We start from the raw sequence: 21435 nt of genomic DNA, 5'->3' as shown, positions 1-21435 counted from the left end.
GGTACTTCGACCATCGAATTGGTTAAATTCGTTCGAATTCGAACGAAATCGAACGATTCGAACGAAAAATCGTTCGACTATTCGACCATTCGATAGTCGAAGTACTTTCCCTTTAAAAAAAACTTCGACCCCCTACTTCGGCAGCTAAAAGCTACCGAAGTCAATGTTAGCCTATGGGGAAGGTCCCCATAGGCTTGCTAACCTTTTTTTGATCGAAGGATTTTCCTTCGATCGTTGGATTAAAATCGTTCGAATCGTTCGATTCGAAGGATTTAATCGTTCGATCTAATGAAAAATCCTTTGATCGATCGAACGCAGGATTAGTGCTAAATCGTTCGACTTCGATATTCGAAGTCGAATGATTTTAGTTCCCAGTCGAATATCGAGGGTTAATTAACCCTCGATATTCGACTCTTGATGAATCGGCCCCTTACAGTACATTTATACACTTACACACACATTTTAGTAAAGATTGCTATTTTTTATTTTAGCACACTTGCTCCCTTTTGTATACGTATTTACTTATTTACATGTATTTACACACAACTTTTAGAAGGCGGAGGGTGATTTTCTTGTTTTGGAGGCTAAAGGTAGCCATACAGAGCTCAGTAGCATAACTACAGTCTGAGGCCCCCCAGCAACAAAAAGTGCCTTTTGCACGCTCACTCTGTGGGAGTCCCAGCAACTGTTAGTGGTGCTGTACTGCAGAAACTGCAACAGGTCTAGGCCCCCTTTGTCCCCAGGCCCCCTGTAGACACAAGGTGTGCTGTAAGGTAGTTACACCATCGCATGGGCTATATTACTGCATGATTTGCCATTTACATCTATGAATAAAGTCCAGTGCATTAAAAATTTGCTTGCAAATCTTATGCTCTATAACAGTGCTGTCCAATTTCTGTGGTACCAAGGGTCGGGATCTTTCTGGCCTAAATGGTGGAGGGCCGATAATGGAAACCAGTGTTGACCACTCCCTTTTTTTAAACCACCCCCACATTACCACAAGACCATGTCCACATAAATGGTGATAGCACACCAAAAAACCAAATGGTTGGTGCTCACTGCAGGTATACCACTCATCACTAATATGTGAAAAAAAGTTGTCATATTAAGACATACCCTTTAATCCATATGCCTCATCCTCCCCTGTGGATAACACAGCACCCTCAGCACATGATTAAACACATCAGGGGCCCCTAACAATAATTTTCAAATGCTAAAAAATCCCCAGAACAAATACCAGGCTTATGTTCCACAGAGTATGGAACACACAGGGAACATAGGGAAGGCAGAGTATGGCACACCCAAGGAGAATAGGATGGACAGAGTATGACACACACAGGGAGCATAGGTCAGGCAGATTATGGCACATATAGGGAGCATAGGGCCGACAGAGAATGGCACACACATGGAGCATAGGGAAGGCAGAACAGAGCAGGAGACAGGGAAAGCTATTATTCTAATACAGGTATGGGACCTGTTATCCAGAATGCTCGGGACCTGGGGTTTTCCGGATAACGGATCTTTCTGTAATTTGGATCTTCATGCCTTAAGTCAACTAGAAATTAATTTAAACATTAAATAAACCCAATAGGCTGGATTTGCTTCCAATAAGGATTAATTATATCTTAGTTGGGATCAAGTACAAGCTACTGTTTTATTATTACAGAGAAAAAGGAAATCATTTAAAAAAATGTGGATTATCTGGAGTCTATGGGAGACAGCCATTCCGTAATTCGGAGCTTTCTGGATATCGGGTTTCCGGATAAGGGATCCTATACCTGTATGTACTACATACAGTGACACAGTGCTGGTGCCTCATTAGCATTTTGTTTAAAGTGTGAACAGGTGAACAATGTGGGCAGTTTCAGTCTGGGTCTCAGGTGTGAACAGTACAGGTCTTTAGGATATAAACAATAGAGGTCTCACAAGTGTGAACAATACAGGGGATAGCAGTCTAAAATTGAGGTTTAAACAATGCAGGGGCCAGTTAATCTTTGTAGTGATACCTATAAAATAAACATGCTAAGCAGTCACAGCAGGCAGACTTTAATGTGGTATCAACACAAGGGGGTTGCCAGTTGGACAGCCCTGCTCTATATCAACAGCAGAATCTCATACATAACAGTATTCAATGGTGCAGACTTTCTCAATCCCCTGAAATTCTGCACGCATGCTAGATACTTTATTATCCTGTTGACATTTTAACTATTTTTTCCCATTATATATATTCCTACTTGAATTTTTAGTATTAAATTAGTTCTTCTAATGTAGATCCAATCCTTGTTGTGCTGTGACTGCTGTGCATGGTGATTTGCAGTCACTTACACCTGTTTACCTCTTTCTAAATTTTGCATTAATAACATTTAACTTTGGAACAAATAAATATTTACATTTTATACTGCCCCCTGTCCTGAATGAACATTATTATAGTGGAATCTCACATACCTCAAAATGTTTTGATTCTCAAAACTCAGACTAGGCCATGTCCCCTTACATCAAAAATGTTTGTGTTAAGCCCCGCCCCTTTTAGGTCAGAAATTCGTGTCCATTGGGAGGTATGTGAACCTCTGCTGGATTCCTGCATTTATGCCACTATTAATATTCCGATAAACATACCCATCAGCCCACTGCCCAGCTAAATTCGGGAACCAGAAAATTGCACTGCCTGCTCGTGCTTGCATCAAACTGAGGCTGTGATGTCCCAGTAGCAATCAGCTGCCGTGAAAAGTTTGCTGTCATAGCTGCTTCCTACTAAGGGGCAGGTCAAAGTGAGCTGTATCTACATGAACATGCACACTGGAAAGAGGGCGCTAGTCAGTGAGAGTCTTTATATTTTCTCTTTTTTTTTTAAAAGTGTTGCAGGCAGGTTTGGGAAGGCTTAGCCTCCCCAAGCCTTATGGAAAATCCGCCTATGACCCTTTAACCACCAAGCACATACGGCATACGTGCTGGCGGTTTAGGGCTCAGTCTGCCAAGAAAATACACTGTACATTCTGCTGCAGCTGAGCCCTTCTCTCTGCATCGGCGGCTTTTGCCGCCTCCGCAGAGAGTCAGGAGGGATGACAGCCCCCTGGGCAACGGGTTGACAGGCTGGGGGGCTGTCAACTCGAATCTGCGTCACGATTGTCGCAGACCCGACTTCAAAGTAGCAGATGCGCCATGCGTGGTGCTTCTGCTACTTCCTTACCTCCTCCTCAAAGAACATCCACCCACTCGCTTCCTGCTGTGCAATAACTCTGCATACACGCTGTCCATCGATTCAATCGATCCTCCTGCTACAAAAACGGTAAGTGTACGTTTTTTCACACACTTACATGCACTTACACACACTTACAGTACATTTATACACTTACACACACATTTTAGTAAAGATTGCTATTTTTTATTTTAGCACACTTGCTCCCTTTTGTATACTTATTTACTTATTTACATGTATTTACACACAACTTTTAGAAGTGCACAAACATGTATACACAAAAACTCATAGACAGGTCTTTTTTTTTCTCAATTTATTCATTGCACTATCTTTTGTTTGTTTTGCCGAAAAATTTTATATTTTGACAGCGTGACTATTGGATAATCGATTTCGGCCACTAATTACACTATTTTGTTATTTCATTGATTTACATAATTTTTGTGGTTTTATTGCAATTTTATCCCTGCATTATTGTTCCTTATGTATCTTTAGTATAGTTCTGCTGTTTGGTGCTTTCGTATAGAAAGATTTATTTTACTTAGTTTGATTCACCAGAATATGTGCTTTACAAAAATATATGGTTTTCTGGGTGTCTTTTTACCATTTGGGGGTCTTACGGCACATAACCGCACAGTTGGGGCTCTTTTTTCAGCAGTAGTTGGCCAGCGTGAAAATTCATATGCACGTTTTTCATTTGGGGTCTGTACATACCACATACTTTGGTAAACCTATGCATATTGGGCATAAAACTATTCAATAGACCTCTGACGTCCAAATTTTGGGTGATTTTTCTTTGTACGTAAAAAACATTGTGTGAGATAAATGCGGCAAACTGCAACATTTTAGGCAATTTTCAGAAATGTTTGTAAAAACCTCTACGTTTAGAAAAGCTTTGCAGTTTGGTAGTTTGGTGTAGAAAGATGTCTTTATCTTTGTTGGATATGTCAGAATGTGTACTTTCCAAAAATATATGGTTTTGGGGGGTCTTTATTCTGTTAGAGGGTCTTGTGGCACATAATACAAAGTAGGGGGCTTTGTCCAGAGAAGGCGAATCGACAGCGGAGAAAATTCAAATGCACTATTTTTATTTGGGGTCCACACATGCTGACTTGGTATATCTATGCATATTGGGCATCAAACTGTTCAGTAGACCCTTGGCGTCAATATTTATGTTTTTTTACAATTGTATGTAAGAAATTGGGTTAAATGCAGCCAATTGCAATATTTTTTGGCGATTTTCAGAAATGTAAAAACCGTTGCTTTTATCTCCAAATTTTGGAAAGGTTTGCGGCTTGGTGCTTTGGAGTAGAAAGACATGCATACCCAATTTGGATTGGATGGAATGTGTACTTTCCGAAAATATATGGTTTTCTGGGGTGATCGTACTTTTTTCTACCTTTGCCCCCCCCAAAAAAAACTATGTAAATATGTTGATTTTGCAGTACCTGAAATGACAGACCATATGGGGGTCTGCATTTTGGGGCCCCTATATGCCACGTGCTTAGGTACACCTATACATATTGGGCATCAAACTGTTCAGAGGACCCCAGGCTTTCATATTTGGGGTGATTTGTCTTGATACCTAAAAGTATATGGGAAATACGATGCTGTGGGTTGGAAATTTTGAGGTGATTTTTGGAAATGTCACCAAAATCTTTTCACCAAAAGATTTGCAGCTTGGTACTTTGGAGTACGAAGAAATATTTACCGATTTTTTATTCTCCAGAATCTGTTCTTTCTAATAATGGGTAGTTTTCTAGGGTAAACCTACTGTTAGTGAAATGTTTGGCCTTGGAATGAGAAGTATGCTGTTTGGGGAGCGGTGCTTTGGAAATTTGGTAGTGTACTGCTTATAGATTTTGATCTATACAAGTGAGAAATCTCCATACAACTATATATATTTGGTATTGCCACGTTCAGGAGACATAGACCTTTCTCATACATAAAATAAATGATGTTTCTGATTGTTAATAAAAATAACAATATGTGATTGTTCATTGTGAAACAGGGTTTTTTTAATTTTATTAGACACGTAGAAGCCTATATGTTTTTACAGAAGTAGAATTACACCAAAATTCTTGCATATTTTGAAAGTTTATGTTGTACTGAAAAAAACAATATATTGTTTTCCTGGGTAAACTAAAAGACCCCCACAAGAAAGGCCCTTAAAGCGAAAGAGTACAAAATGTCTAAAAACTGTTTGGCAGTAGATGTTCACATCTAGGACAAAACGGCTGGTAGGGAAAGGGTTAATATCAGTGGTGGGTCAGCTGGTTGATCAGTACAGAGAAAAAGCAGATATTCTGAACTGTATTTTTTTTTTCCGGCTGTCTACACAATTGAGGAATCTGCTAATCAAGGTTTCCTTTTTAATAGACCCAAATCTAGTAATATAACTAATAATGCATGGTTCCCTGGGGCGTGGCCGACCAGACAGCAGCGTGGACACACTCTAACAGGGCTCCTGGGCAACCATCGCAATCTGCCCCATCTAGCCAGCATAAGCTGCACTGCATCATTGCCACCCGGTCCAATAAAGAGGGGAGACCATCCGCTCCTGGTCAAAACAAAAATCGTCTCTCTACAGCTGGAACACGAGTTGCGGCCTACTACTGCTCCGAAGCCGGCTGCTAGATTAGGAGCAGTCCCCCGGATCGCACCCATCCGCAGCACGTACAGAAATGGTGGGGAGAGCCCTGGAGGAGGCAGCAAAGGGGTGAGTGCACTTTAGTCCGGAGATACCTCTAAAGGGCTACATTTGCTCACTGCCACCAACTAGGGTTGCCACCTGGCCTGTAAAATTGATGGCTGATCCCAATGTTATCAATTGAAAAAAGATAAATATATAGGAAGGCCGTTATTATTTACCAGAAAAGGTGGCAACCCTACCACCAACCCCACCAGAAACCCCCAACCAACACTAGGGCTGGTAAGGGGGAAGGCTGGGTTTACCATACAATTCTGCAGGCCCCCTGAAACTGCTGACCCTGGGACCAGCTGGGCAGCAAGGAAAACCTAAAGCTGCCTCCCATACAGAAAACAAGTATTCACCACCCTCATGTCTACAAGCAGAAGGGAGGCACAGCGCACACCCAGAGTTACCTCCCAAATAAACTAGGGCTCTAGCAGGAAGAACAGCAACTTTGAAAGTGGAAGGAATGTAACATATACCTACAAGAGCTCCAAGTACTACGGCCAATTAACTATTCCTGTGAATCCCATCCCAGTGACAACCCCAGCAGCCCGCCTGTCATCATTAACCCCCACATAATGGGTGGCAGCAAAAGACTGATGCAGCATCTAAACGTAAGCAATTTGGGAGGCAAGCCCCACAAGTGGCCCCAACAGAAGGATAGCCAGGCAGCAAATACAAGCTCTCCACCACCACAGCCAGAGGCAGCATGCAGGATGCGATAACGGATTGTAGGACATTGCTCTCCACCAAACTGGAAGAAGTCAAAATCGTCCTTCAGAATATACGGGAGCAGGTAAGCAAGACTGAAAATTTCAACAGAATTTCAACTCTGGAAGACACCTGCAATCCGTTCCCCCAGCAATCATGTGCCTGGAAACCAAGCTCAAAGCCTGCACTGACAAGTTTGATGACTATGAGAACCGCCAGCGCCATAACAATGTATGCATAGTGCGGCTCCCAGAAAGAGTGGAAGGCAATGACCCGCTGGCCTTTTTTGGAGAAGTGGCTAAAGGACTCCTTTCCCTCTGTCCCCTTCTCGCCCTTCTATGCAGTGGAAGGGACCCACCGAGTACCAGGCATAAGTCCCCCACCAGTCCTCCCAGAGCCTTCCTAGTCCAACTGCGGGACTACAGGGACCGTGATGCAATACTACAAGCCAACCGAGAAAGCTCAGACATCATGATAGAAGGGTAAAAGTGTCAATTTTCCAAGACTACTCTGCGGAACTCCAGAGACAATGGGGCACGTTCACAGCTGTCAAGTGCCGACTGCAGGAAGCCGACCTAAAATATGGCATCTACCCAGCTAAGCCGAGAATCCAAACTGGAGACAGAGCTGTATTCTTCATCTCACTATAAGAGGCAAGCAACTGGCTAGACTGGTTGGACCACTAGCTGGAAACCCCTCTCCTCTGGACACAAAGGGGAAAGGTGAGGGGCTGTCCTGAGATGCACCCCCTGCTACTCGAGCTCGGCTCTGCTGCTACACCAACACAGACATGATATATTCGATAAAACAGTGTCAACCCAGGTACTATGGAGACTTGAACTATACTCCTGCGTTACATACCTCAAAGTTAACTGCCCATGGGTAATTACACCCCTGTTTACAATGTTATGGGAAGAAAACCTGCCAAGTTTTATGGTCAGGTCAGGTGGGGTGGGATTTATGGGACATTACATGTTTGTTTATTTGTTGTCATGGTTACTGCATGGATACCTCAAAAACGGTGTTTTTATGTATATTCTAAGTTTCTTCATCCGTGCAACAGTGCTCCGAATCGATAGCCATGGGGGGCCCACTTAGGTGTCTTTCTTGGAACATCAGAGCCTGAACTCTAAGTTAAAGAGAGCCTTAATGTTTGATTACATAAAAAATATACCCCTGATGTCCTCTTCCTGCAAGAAATGCACTTAGTGAGCCAAACACTTATGGCACTTAAGAAGCCATGGGTGGCTCACACCTATCATGCCATCTTCTCCTCTCATGCCTTCTTCTCCTCAATACTGGTCCGTAAAGGGGAGCTATTTCAGCTGGTAGACCTAGTCACCGACCACTATGGCCGATATGTAAGATATGTAATCACTGATGCTTCTCATGGGAGACTTTAATCCTTTAGTAAACCCCCTTATAGACAGACTGACCCCGGGTCCACACGCAATGGCAAAATTCCCCCTCTGGGTCCAGGCTATGGACCTCACCGACATCTGGCGCTGGAAAAACCCAGATAAACAGGAATACTCATGCTTCTCAGCCTCCTACAACACTCTTTCCTGCATTTTCCTTGCCCTGGTCACACCTGGGTGGCCACAGTGGAGTACCTGCCTAGAGCGGTATCCGACCACTCACCCCTACTGGTGCAGCTCAACCTCACCCCAGGACCCAAGGAATGCTTTTGACGATTCAGCCCACTGTGGCTCTCACAACTTAAAGTTATGGAAGCAAACGAGGCTGCCCTTACAGAATATTGGGAACTTAACCCTTGCACTGCAGCTTTGGGTACTGTGTGGGAGGCTTGTAAAGCCACAATGAGGGGAGCACTTATTACAGCAATTAAAGGGGCCAGAATGGAGGCGACAAGCAAGTTGGAAGAGAGGCAGAGAATGTCAGATGAGGCAGAGAGAAACTACATAGGAAAGGTGGGACCTGCCACACTCTGTGCCCGTAGAGCAGCACAAACCGCTCTAGAAGAAACTAGAATCAAAATGACCCGAAAGAGGCTGTTATATGGTACCCAGAGAACATTTTACAAAGGGGAAAACAATGGGAAAATCCTAGCCTATCTTTCCAAATCACAAACCACAACTAACACTATCCTAAATATTGTCTCCCCCTCAGGTGCCACAGTCACGAACCCCTCCCAAATAGCGAACTCCTTTGCTGAGTACTATCAAGACATCTATGCTACCAAAGCCAATTACACAGCAGATCAACTATTGGCCTATCTTGACGCTATACCTTTTCCCCCAATTAACATTGCACTCGGTCACCTCTCTAAATGCCCCTATTACCTTAGTGGAAGTGCAAGACGAAATAGCCTCCCAACAAGACACCTGGTCCAGACAGCTTCCCCTCAGACTGGTACAAAACTTCCAGAGAACTCCTCTCCCCCTGGCTACACAAAACACTTATGGATGCCACAGAGAAGAACCAGCTCCCCTCCTCTTTCAATAAAGCACTGATAGTGGTTATTCCGAAAGAAGGGAAGGATCCTCTTAATTGCGGATTCTACAGACCTATTTCCCTTCTCAATACTGATGCCAAGGTGTTTGCCAAAGTACTGGCCACTAGACAAACAAAGGTAATAGAGGAAATTATAGAACCAGACCAAAGTTGATTCATGACCAGTAGATTTCTACTAATGTAAATATTTGGAGACTATTCACAAACATACATGCAAAACATCATAATAAAGCTCCTCACGCCACGCCACAGTGGGTTGAGTTGTCAAAGGCGTTCCTCGGGTCCTGGGGTGAGGTTGAGCTGCACCAGAAGATGGAAGATTAAATTATGAGGTTGTTCTCTCTGGGGAAAAAAAGATGCTTGCGAGGGAACATGATTCCTCTTTACAAGTACATCAGAGTGCATTATAAACCGATAGCAGTGGATCTTTTTTTCCCATAAACAGGATCACAAAGAGAACACCTTTTTATACTATAGGAACATAACTTTCATCCGAAGCAGCGTAAGTGGTTCTTCACAGTGAGGTTGTGGAATGCCCTGCCAGATGATGTTGTGATGGCTGATTCTGGTAATGCTTTTAAGAGGGGCTTTTCTGGGGATGTTTTCTGGGACAATCATAATGTCATAGGCTATTGTGATACTAAAATCAAAAATTAGTATAGATATTGCTATATAAAGCTTATGTATCAGTGTATGGAGGGGTAATTAGGGGTTAATTCGTATTCAAATACTAGCTGCTATGCACAAATCACGCAAACAATTTAACTATAGTTAAATAGGGAGGACCAGATGTCATATACTGTATGCAATGTGCTACCAGTATTAAATGTATGTTTGCAAGGACTGATAAATGGGAGAGCTGGAGGTCCTGGCTCTGGATATGATGTGATTGGTGTGGCCGAAACATAGCTGAATGAGTTGCATGACTGGGCAGTTAATATTAGCAGCTATACTTTGTTTCGGAAGGGACAGAGGCAATAGAAAAGGAGGCGGGGTATGTCTGCTTGTTAGGCAGGATTAAAAGCTAAAAAAAAGCAGGAGGGAATGTTAGAAAATGAGGGGGATAAAGTCTTATGGGTGGAGCTCTTCACTGATTGTAAGGAGTCCAGCAAATTAATTATAGGAGTATGTTATAGACCCCCTAATGTAAGAGAGAACGAGGGCTCCTGATGCAAATAGAAAAGACTGCTAGCTTGGGGAAAGTAATTATGAAAATGGGTGATTTTAATTACCCAGATATTGATTGTAGCAACAGTACTACCAGGACAGTTAATGGAAACAAGTTGATAAACGTGTTCCATGCCCATTTTATGGCATAAGTTGTTGAGGAGCCAACCAGAAAAATTGCTTTACTGGATCTAGTGATCTCTAATGAACCAGAACGTATAGCAAATGTGCAAGTATTTGAACCCCTGGGTAATAGTGTCCATACTGTGATCTCATGTAATGTCTGGTGCAAAAAACAAATCTACACTGGCGCAACAAAAAAACCCTGAATTTCAGAAAAGCTAATTTTAGCTCCTTAAGGGCTGCCCTTTAGAGCATACTTTGGGGTAATATGTTTTCTGCTAAAACAAACAACATAAATGGTTGTCATTTAAAATGATATTAAATCATTACAGTTCTCCATTTATTCCCTTAAGAAGTAAATGTAGAAGCACCAAGAACCACCCTATGCGGCTTAATATGGAAGTACGAAGTTAATAGGAAAGAAGAGAGATGCATGTAAACACTTCAAGTCTGAGGGGACAGAAGCTGCATTAATTAATAAAAACGCTATAATAAATGTTGTAAAAAAGCAATCTGGAAGGCAAAGATAGAAAATAAGGAGTGCATTGCGGAAGAGTTTAAGACTAACCCCAAATCATTTTTTAAGTATAGTAAAAAATATGCAGGTTGAGAGTGCTGCTCCTTTAAATAATTGTACCAGTATGGTCATACTAGGAGAGTTTAGTTCAGTTTTAGACTGGCCTCTATTTCTATTTTCTCAGCTTCACTTTCATCTGGTATGGTACCTATGGATTGGAGGAAAGCTGATGTCATTCCAATGTTTAAAAAGGGATTACAATCTCAGCATGGCAATTACAGGCCAACAACATTGGTCCACTTAGGAAATTTTTCATTTAACTCTTTGTAATCTATCTCTTAGCCAATTCTCTATCCAGGTACAAATACGTACTATGTTAAAGACCAACATTCCTTACTTTTATCATCTCCATGCCAGACCTCAATGAATTCTGCAAAATTAATTAAAGTGGTTTGCCAATCACAGAGCTAAGCTCGTTAAGTATCCTGTGATGAATATCATCCTGTCCTGGACCTTTATTTATCTTAACATGTTTTAGTCTCTTTTGAATTTCCTCATGCATCATTAGTTGTATTACAAGAATTGTGACTATTAAGAAGGAAACCTTCATTAACTGGTTCCTCATTTGTGTAGACAACCAGCTGACCCACCCCTGCTTCATTTTTTTTTTTACTATTTACATATTTAAAAAATAATTTTGGATTCTTTGCTTGCTGCAGTACCCTTTTCCATATCGATTTTAGCTTGTCTGCAGCATTTTAAGGTAGGCCTTGCATTGTATCATGATTAAAAAGCAATAAAAAAATATTGAAACAAACCGCATTTTAACCATGTAAAAAGCATTTCCCACTTAACATGTTGCAGAGATGCACCATCTAACATTTAGTGTTTGTTAATCCCTTCTAAAGTTGTCTCTGCAACATAATCTCAAAGGAGACCATGTTATGATCATTATTCCCTAAATGCTCACCCACACAAATGGTACAGATAAATTCAGTATTATTAGTTATTACAAGATCCAAAAGAAAATTATTCCTAATAGTTAGTTAGTTAGTTAGTTAAATTGGGTTGAAAAAAGACAAAGTCCATCAAGGTAAACCCCTCCAAATGAAAACCCAGCATCCATACACACACCCCTCCCTACTTTTGATTAAAATTCTATATACCCATACCTATACCTATACTCTACCTAACACTGGTCCAATTAGAAAATGTTCCATTTACCACCACTCTTTGTAGTCTATCTTTTAGCCAGTTCTCTATCCAGGTACAAATACTATGTTCCAGGCCAACATTCCTTAATTTAACCAGTAACCTTTTGTGTGGCACTGTATCAAATGCTTTAGCAAAGTCTAAGTAAATCACATCCACTGCCATCCCAGAATCGAGGTCTCTACTTACATTCTCATAAAAAGAAATTAAGTTAGTCTGGCAAGATCTATTACGCATAAAACCATGCTGGCACAAACTCATAGTATTATGATTTGCTATGAAGTCCAGTATCTTATCCTTTATTAACCCTTCGAAAAGCTTTCCTACCACTGACGTCAGACTAACTGGCCTATAGTTTTGAGGCTGAGAACGGGATCCTTTTTTGAAAGGATAGGTTCTTGAACAAGCTGAAATAAAAAGTTGTCATTCAGCATATTTACAAACCTACTAGCTTTTTCTGTCTTGGCAACCCCATTACCCCAGTCAATGTCTAGATAATTGAAGTCACCCATAGATATAACTTGACCTAACTGTGAAGCCGCTTCTATATGTAGCTGGGCTTCATACTTGTCACTTATACAAAGTGGTTTATAGCATACGCCAATGATAATTTTCTTTGTAACTTTTTGCCAGTCAAAATCTCAACCCAGAGGGATTCCACATGGTTATTTGTTTAGTGCATGGATTGAATTCAGGCTTTACATACAAACACACTACTCCATCCTTTTTCATCCTTCTGTCCCTCCTAAAAAGTGTGTAACCTTTTAAATTCACAGCCCAGTCACACGTTTTATCCCTCCAGGTCTTAGTGATACCAATTATTCCATAATTTTTAAAGCATGCAATTAACTCTAGATCTCCCATTTTTCCTGACAAACTCCGTGCATTTACCAGCATACAGTGGAGGTTACTACTTTTCCTTTTGAAATTTGCATTACTTCGTAGAGAACTATATCTTAGCCTGCTTTTCTTGTAACAGAGGGACCACTTTAACTGGTAAACTGTATGCCCCACTTTTCCCCCATGACCCCTTACTAATCCCACTGCCCGTTTACACTAGCTTCCCCATAATTCTTTGTCACCCACCCCATCGCCTAGTTTAAACACTCCTCCAATCTCTTAGCCATTCTTTCTCCTAGCACAATGGACCCCCTTCCATTGAGGTGCAGTCTGTCATAGCTATATAGGTTGTAGCCCAAGGAGAAATTATCCCAGTGCTCTAGGAACCCAAACCCTTCCTTCCTACACCAAGACTTGAGCCACGCATTTAGCTCCCACTGTCTTCCTAAACTTGCACATGGCATGGGCAACATTTTAGAAAAAATGACATTGGAAGACCTTCCCTTAATCTTAGAGCCTATATCCCTGAACCCACACTCTACAATCAGGTCTACAATCTACCATTAATTTTGTTGTTTGTACTAATATGCATATGCTAATAAGACAGCTTGGTCATGCCCAGCCCCACCCAATAATTTTTTCACCCGATCAACCACATGCCGAACCATAGCACCAGGAAGATGGCAAACTGTTTGATTGTAGCAATCTGGACAACAGATTACCCTATCCACTTTCCTAATAAGAGAATCCCCTGCATCCACAATCTGCTTAGGCCTGGCTCTGCTCTCCTCCCAAATTCTACTAGAGAAACTGGTCTCCTAGCTGTTAGAAAGATCACAATCTGGCGAATCTGTTACATAGTTACATAGTTGCATAGTTAAATTGGGTTGAAAAAAGACAAAGTCCATCAAGTCCAACCCCTCCAAATGAAAACCCAGCATCCATACACACACCCCTCTCTACTTTTAATTAAATTCTATATGCCCATACCTATACTAACTATAGAGCTTAGTATCACAATAGCCTTTGATATTATGTCTGTCCAAAAAAGCATCCAAGCCATTCTTAAAGGCATTAACTGAATCAGCCATCACAACATCACCCGGCAGTGCATTCCACAACCTCACTGTCCTGACTGTGAAGAACCTACGTTGCTACGTTGCTTCAAATTAAAGTTCTTTTCTTCTAGTGTAAAGGGGTGGCCTCTGGTACGGTGATCCTCTTTATGGGTAAAAATGTCCCCTGCTATTTGTCTATAATGTCCTCTAATGTACTTGTAAAGTGTAATCATGTCCCCCTGCAAGCGTTTTTTTTCCAGAGAAAAAAACCCCAACATTGACAGTCTACCCTCACACCTCTAACCAATTTAGTTGCACGTCTCTGCACTCTCTCCAGCTCATTTATAACCCTCTTAAGGACTGGAGTCCAAAACTGCACTGCATACTCCAGATTAGTCCTTACCAGGGACCTATAAAGAGGCATAATTATGTTTTCATCCCTTGAGTTAATGCCCTTTTTTTATGCAAGACAGAACTTTATTTGCTTTAGTAGCCACAGAATGACACTGCCCAGAATTAGACAACTTGTTATCTACAAAAACCCCTAGATCCTTCTCATTTAAGGAAACTCCCAACACACTGCCATTTAGTGTATAACTTGCATTTATATTATTTTTGCCAAAGTGCATAACCTTGCATTTATCAACATTGAACCTCATTTTCCAGTTTGCTGCCCAGTTTTCCAACTTAGACAAATCACTCTGCAAAGTGGCAGCATCCTGCATGGAACCTATAGTTCTGCACAATTTAGTATCATCTGCAAAAATAGAAATAGTACTTTCAATGCCCACCTCCAGGTCATTAATAAACAAGTTGAAAAGCAAGAGACCTAGTACTGCGGTACTCCACTAACAACACTGGTCCAATTAGAAAATGTTCCATGTACCACCACTCTTTGTAGTCTATCTTTTAGCCATTTCTCTATCCAGGTACAAATACTATGTTCCAGGCCAACATTCCTTAATTTAACCAGTAACCTTTTGTGTGGCACTGTATCAAATGTTTTAGCAAAGTCTAAGTAAATTACATCCACTGCCATCCCAGAATCGAGGTCTCTACCTCATAAAAAGAAATTAAGTTAGTCTGGCAAGATCTATTACACATAAAACCATGCTGGCACAAACTCATAGTATTATGATTTGCTATGAAGTCCAGTATCTTATCCTTTATTAATCCTTCGAAAAGCTTTCCTACCACTGATGTCAGACTAACTGGTCTATAGTTTTGTGGCTGAGAACGGGATCCTTTTTTGAATAGAGGCACCACATTAGCAATTCACCAGTCTCTCAGCACTATCCCAGATCTCAATGAATCCTGAAAAATTAAGTAAAGAGATTTGGCAATCACAGAGCTAAGCAATGCTAAGTACCCTGGGGTGAATGTTGGAATGAAGAAACCCAGGAGCAGCCTCCCTTTTCCTTTTGCCCACACTATGTTTTCTAACTGTCTCCCAGGTAACTGCCTCATCATCCTGCTGCTGTTCTGCCCTCCACCTCTTGTTCCAAATCTGCATACATATGGCAGACTGTGCACTGTGTCAGACCTTCAGTCTTGCTAGTGCTCATTATCCCAGTTACAGATCAACAAACAGGAACCTAACAAAACTGCTGTGTTTGCTTCAGAAACACTAGTATTGTTTATATAAATGAGCTGCTGTGTAGCAATGTGGGCAGCTATTCAAAGGAGAAAAGGCTCAAGTTACACAGCAGATAGCAGATTTTCAATTGCCACCATTGCTATACAGCAGCTTGTTTATATGAACTATAGTAGTGTTTCTGAAGCAAACAGATCAGTTTTACCAGTGCAGGGCAACACTACATGATGTTTTCATTACTTTAAAACACTTTCTTTTTTTGGTGTTACTGTTCCTTTAAGCTCCATCCTCCAGGAGGCAGGACACTTGGAATAATTAGTTAAGGGGCGTGCCAGGTGTTTCAGCTTAACCCCACATTGCACCAATCCATTCAGTTTTCAAGTGTTCTGCTTCCTAGGAGAATAGACATTCTTCATGAAAGAAGATTTTTGTCAGTTTAGTGCTGACTCGTGGGGTGACACCAGGAGCAGGGTTACCTGCTTCCTTTATGGTGAGCCTCCTTCATGGGAAGAGCCTACCGGGGTCCTCTCCTTTACTGGCCGGCTATTCTGACCACTCCAGACATTCCTGCATTCCGGGTAGGTAGAGCAGACGGTTTGGCCAGTAAGGACTAAAAAGTGAGTGTCAATCTGCCTTCATACTCGCAGTTCCACTGGTGGTTCTCCCCAATGCAGCTTCTTTGGCTGCTCTCTCTCTCTGTCAATGCCTGCCATTCAGCCTCGCCCCCAACAGCAGCGATGCCTGGCAGGAGGATTTCATCTCTCCACGCTCCCAGCACTCTCACCTCCTTTCCCTTAGCAGAAGGCCATTCACAGGACAAAGAGTCCACCTTGGCTAAAAGGTGCCCCGGGTTCCTTCCATTACTATGTGCTCTGTTGGAGGCATGGATGCAGGGGGGAGTGGTTTGCGATCCAGGCATTATTTTGGATCTTCGTGTTTGCCTCCCAGCAGTTCGGTTTGCTTGAGGCAGTGCAGGAGCTCCCACAGGGTACTGCTACTCCGGGTCTGGAGGCACCAGGTTCTACAGAGCAGATCACCAGCACCACAGGGGGTCATACAGCGCCTTTCCAGGGCACACTCATTACCCTGCCAACTACCCTTCAGCAGGTACCATAGCCACTGCTAATGGCAGGGGGATTATTCCCTGGGGGGGAGCCCCAGCTACAGAAGCTCAGGTCACGCATTTTGACTGCACAAAATGCCAGTCAAAAATCCCAGGGGTCAGGGGGAGCCCCTCTGCAGATCTTGCTCCAAGGGGCAGGGAGCTGTACCCACCCCACGACAGCTCAGTCTGGGAATTCCACTCAGGAGGGTACTTTGCAGGAAGATTTTGAGCCACCAGCCCCTCTCTGGGCAATCCAGCTCTCGCAGTCCCTGGCTTCATTGCAGAGCTTATTCTCCATTGCCGATAACTTGGGCAAGGCTGTGGCCAAGCTGAGCCAAAAACCCAGTGGCAAATGCAAGAGGCCAGAAAGCTCAAAGGGGGATACTGTCAACCATACTCCCTCTGATGGCTCATCAGCAGGAGCAGAATCATCACACTCGGAGGGAAAGCTCATTCCATCCGACGTTTTTTCAGGGGAAGAGGAGGAGAATGATGACGAGTCCAAGGGCCGCGATGTGCAGCATGATGTTGACAATATTATCAAAAGAGTACTTGAGGTTCTCAAAATCACTCAGTCAGCAGATCAACAAACACAAGCGGTGAGTCTATTCAAGAGACGGCACAAATCCTCGGTATGTTTCCTATCACATGAACAACTCGGAAATTCTCCAAATCCTATCCTTTTCCGAAGGAATTGGTGGACAAATTGTCAGTGCCACAAACAGTTGATGCTCCGATATCTAGATTATCCAAGTCCACAGCCTTACTAGTCACAGATGCGGCAGCATATAAGGATCCTTCTGATAGATTCCTGACAGTGTTGTTTTCATCGGCTGAATCAACCCTTAATCCAGTGCTGGCCTCTACCGGGTAGCCAGGGCTATACAGGCATGGTCTGAAACCTTGCTAAAAGACATTCAGGAGGGAGTCCCCAGATCTGACCTCATGTCATCAGCAGAAGCCTCTGTGTGACACCACTACAAACACTGCGCAAATTACTGCTCACACTTCTGCACTATTGGTAGCAGCTCGCAGAGCGGTATGGCTTAAGAGTTGGGTAGCGGATCTCAGCTCAAAGAAGTCTCTTACCACTCTTCCTTTCATGGGACAACAGTTCTTTGGGGAAGAACTAGAAAAGATTATTTCTAAGGCCACAGGGGGAATGAGCACGTTCCTTCCCCAGACCAAGAACAGATTGACAAGTCCACTTTAGGTTGTCAGGGCACTCCCTCCGGAGTCACAGCACCAATAGGGAGCAGGTTGCTTCAATTCCGGGAGGTGTGGAACCGACATTCGTCGGATACCTGGGTCAATGAAATCATTTCAGAAGGCGATCACCTGGATTTTTCTTCTTCCTCCTCCTCCAGAAAATTTCTCATGTCCAGAGTTCCCTCCAGAGTGATCCTACCAGTGCCTCCGTCTGAGAAATTCTCTGGGTTTTACTCCCAATCTGTTTCTGGTGCCCAAGAGGGACGGCTTATTCAGACTGGATCTGTAATATCTCAACAAGCACATCTATCAGTATGATTCAAAATGGAGACTCTATGATTAGTAATCTGTGGATTGGAACCAGGACAACTAATGATGTCCCTAGACATTAAGGATGCATACCTCCACGTACCTATATGGCCACTGCACCATTGTGTCCTGAGATTTGCCTTCAAGAATCATCACTTCCATTCGGACTATCATCAGCCCCCAGGGTCTTCACCAAACTTATAGCTGTACCAGCAGCATCATTACGACTACAGGGAATTTCTGTGATACCCTACCTGGATGACCTTCTCCTGAAAGCCATGATGAAGGAGAAAAGCAGAGGGGATCTTCAAAAGGCAATCTCACTCATCCGAGACTTTGGCTGGACCATCAACTGGAACAAGTCCAGTCTACATCCCGACCATCAGATGACATTCCTGGGTCTCTAATTCAACACCATCACACCAAGCCAACATCCTATCTGGATGGAAAGGAGGTCCTCTCTCTCAAAGATTTACCCTACTACACTTGACAAAGGAGCCCCTAAAATGGTGGCTACGATAAGGCAACTTATCCGGGGGCCAATCGTGGGTGACCCTGGACTGGACCATAATAATATGACAGAGGCCAGCCTACAGAGTTGGGGGGCAGCGTAGAACAATCTATCCATACAAGTTCTATGGTCCCCAGTCCAAACTGCCAATAAACATCCTAGAACTCAAAACGGTAAGATAAGCGCTTGAGCGCTGGTCGCACCAGCTCCAAGCAAAGTCAGTACGAGTGCAAAGCGACAACTCCACCACATTTGCATACATAAACAGACAAGGAGGAACCTGCAGGAAGGCAGCTCTAGTGGAGGCCCAGCGGATTCTAAGTTGGGCGGAATTCAATTCAGTGAGACTGTCCGCCATCCACATCCCAGGTGTGGGTTTCTCAGCTGAAACCAACTGGATCCGGGATTTGCAAATCTCGTAAGACACTGGGGTCAGCCACAGATCAACCTAATGGCTTCCAGATCCAATCACAAGGTATCAAGGTTCTTAGCCCGTTATCGGGATCCGTTGGCAGTGGGGGTGGATGCCATGGCTCAATGTTGGCAGTTCGACCTAGCCTACATCTTTCCTCCCCTTCCCATGTTGCCTCGGGTTCTGAAGAAGATCAGAAAATAGCAGGTCACAGTGATGGTAATAGTTCCTTATTGGCCCAGAAGAATGTGATTCACGGGTCTGCAGGGAATGTCAATAGCAAAGCCAATTTGGATGTCACTCAGGAACGACGTTCTGCGTCAGGGTCCCACAAGGTTAAGGTTGCACAAATCCACGTCATCTAAAGCTTACCACAGGGTCTAGCAAAGCTATTGGAACTTGTGCAAAGAGGCACACTTACCTTTTCTGGAGTGCAACATTCCAAGAGTCTTATCCTTTCTCCAGCGATGTCTTCAAATGGGCCTCAGTCTGAGTTCCTTGAAGGTACAGGTTTCAGCACTGTTGGCTCTTTTACAGCTACGCCTAGCTCTGGATAATTCTGTTCGCACCTTCTTACACGGAGTAGCTCACGTCGTTCCACCATTCCACCCTCCGATCCCAGGATGAGATCTCAATCTGGTATTGGAGGCTCTACTGGACCCTCCTTTTGAGCCACTAGGGACTATCTCCGACAAATGGCTCACCTGAAAGGTATTTTTTTCTGGTGGGAAATTCATAGGCTAGACGGGTATCGGAGCTCAGTGTGATCCCTCATTCCTAGTCTTCCACAAGGACAAAGCGGTGTTACGCACAGTGCCATTCTTCCTACCTAAGGTGGTCTCATTGTTCCATATGAAAAACTGCAGAAAAAAAGTTGTCTGTCCAAATATTTATGGACCTAACTATATATATATATATATATATATATATATATATATATATATATATATATATATATATATATATATATATATATATATATAGTGAAAAAGGATTGCGGCACTCACAGGGTTTTAAGGGTTTTAGTGAAAAAACAAAAAAAGTTTTATATATATATATTATAAACATTTTTTGTTTTTTCACTAAAACCCTTTGAGTGCCGCAATCCTTTTTCACTGCTTATTTCCCATGCTGGCACCCAGGTATTAATTTTGTCTACATTCCTTTGGTTATATATATATATATATATATATATATATATATATATATATATATATATATATATATATATATATATATATATATATATATATATATATATATATATATATATATATATGAATAACAGTGTGCCCTCTGTTGGTTATATGAAAGAATAACAGTGATTGCAATATCACACAGCGCCATCTGTTGGTTATATGAAAGAATAACAGTGACTGCAATATCACACAGCACCCTCTGTTGGTTATATGAAAGAATAACAGTGCGCCCTCTGTTAGTTATATGAAAGAATAACAGTGACTGCAATATCACATAGCGCCCTCTGTTGGTTATATGAAAGAATAACAGTGACTGCAATATCACACAGCGCCCTCTGTTGGTTATAGGAAAGATTAACAATGACTGCAATATCACACAGCACCCTCTGTTGGTTATATGAAAGAATAACAGTGACTGCAATATCACACAGCGCCCTCTGTTGGTTATATGAAGGATTAACAGTGATGGCAATATCACACAGCGCCCTCTGTTGGTTATACGAAAGATTAACAGTGATGGCAATATCACACAGTGCCTTCTGTTGGAAGATTAACAGTGATGGCAATATCACACAGCATCCTCTGCACATGGTAGAGGGACAATGCGCAGAATAATCCATTTGGCAATTCTCTGTCACCATCAACTTTGCAAAGAAGTCCGGTTGATCGCTGGGGGGGGTCGCTTTGGCGGAATGTGCGCTCTTGGGAGACAGGGCTGTAGTTGTGTCTAGGCTAATACTCGAGTCAATACGTTTTCCGAGTTTTCGTAGGTAAAATTAGGTACCTCGGCTTATACTCGGGTCGGCTTATACTCGAGTATATACGGTAACTTACTATGTTACTATATAGTTCCACACATACACAATGACCTTACAGACATACAGTTACAGTAAATAGTTATAAAAATAAAATGGATAAAAATAACACCGAAAACAAAGCAAGTCAGTAGCCAAGTAGTCAGTAGCCTTTTGTCACTTGAGGCAGATGACTGACCATTCCTTCCAGAATTTATGCTGCGTTTAAGGAACACCCTTTCATTCTGTATGAATGTATGAATGCTGGGGGGTAGCATAGGCTTAATTATTTTATGACTTTTCCGCTAAAC

The sequence above is a fragment of the Xenopus laevis genome, chromosome 6L, assembly GCF_017654675.1.
Source record: "Xenopus laevis strain J_2021 chromosome 6L, Xenopus_laevis_v10.1, whole genome shotgun sequence".
Taxonomy (NCBI): domain Eukaryota; kingdom Metazoa; phylum Chordata; class Amphibia; order Anura; family Pipidae; genus Xenopus; species Xenopus laevis.
Note: the sequence above shows the minus strand (reverse complement) of the source record.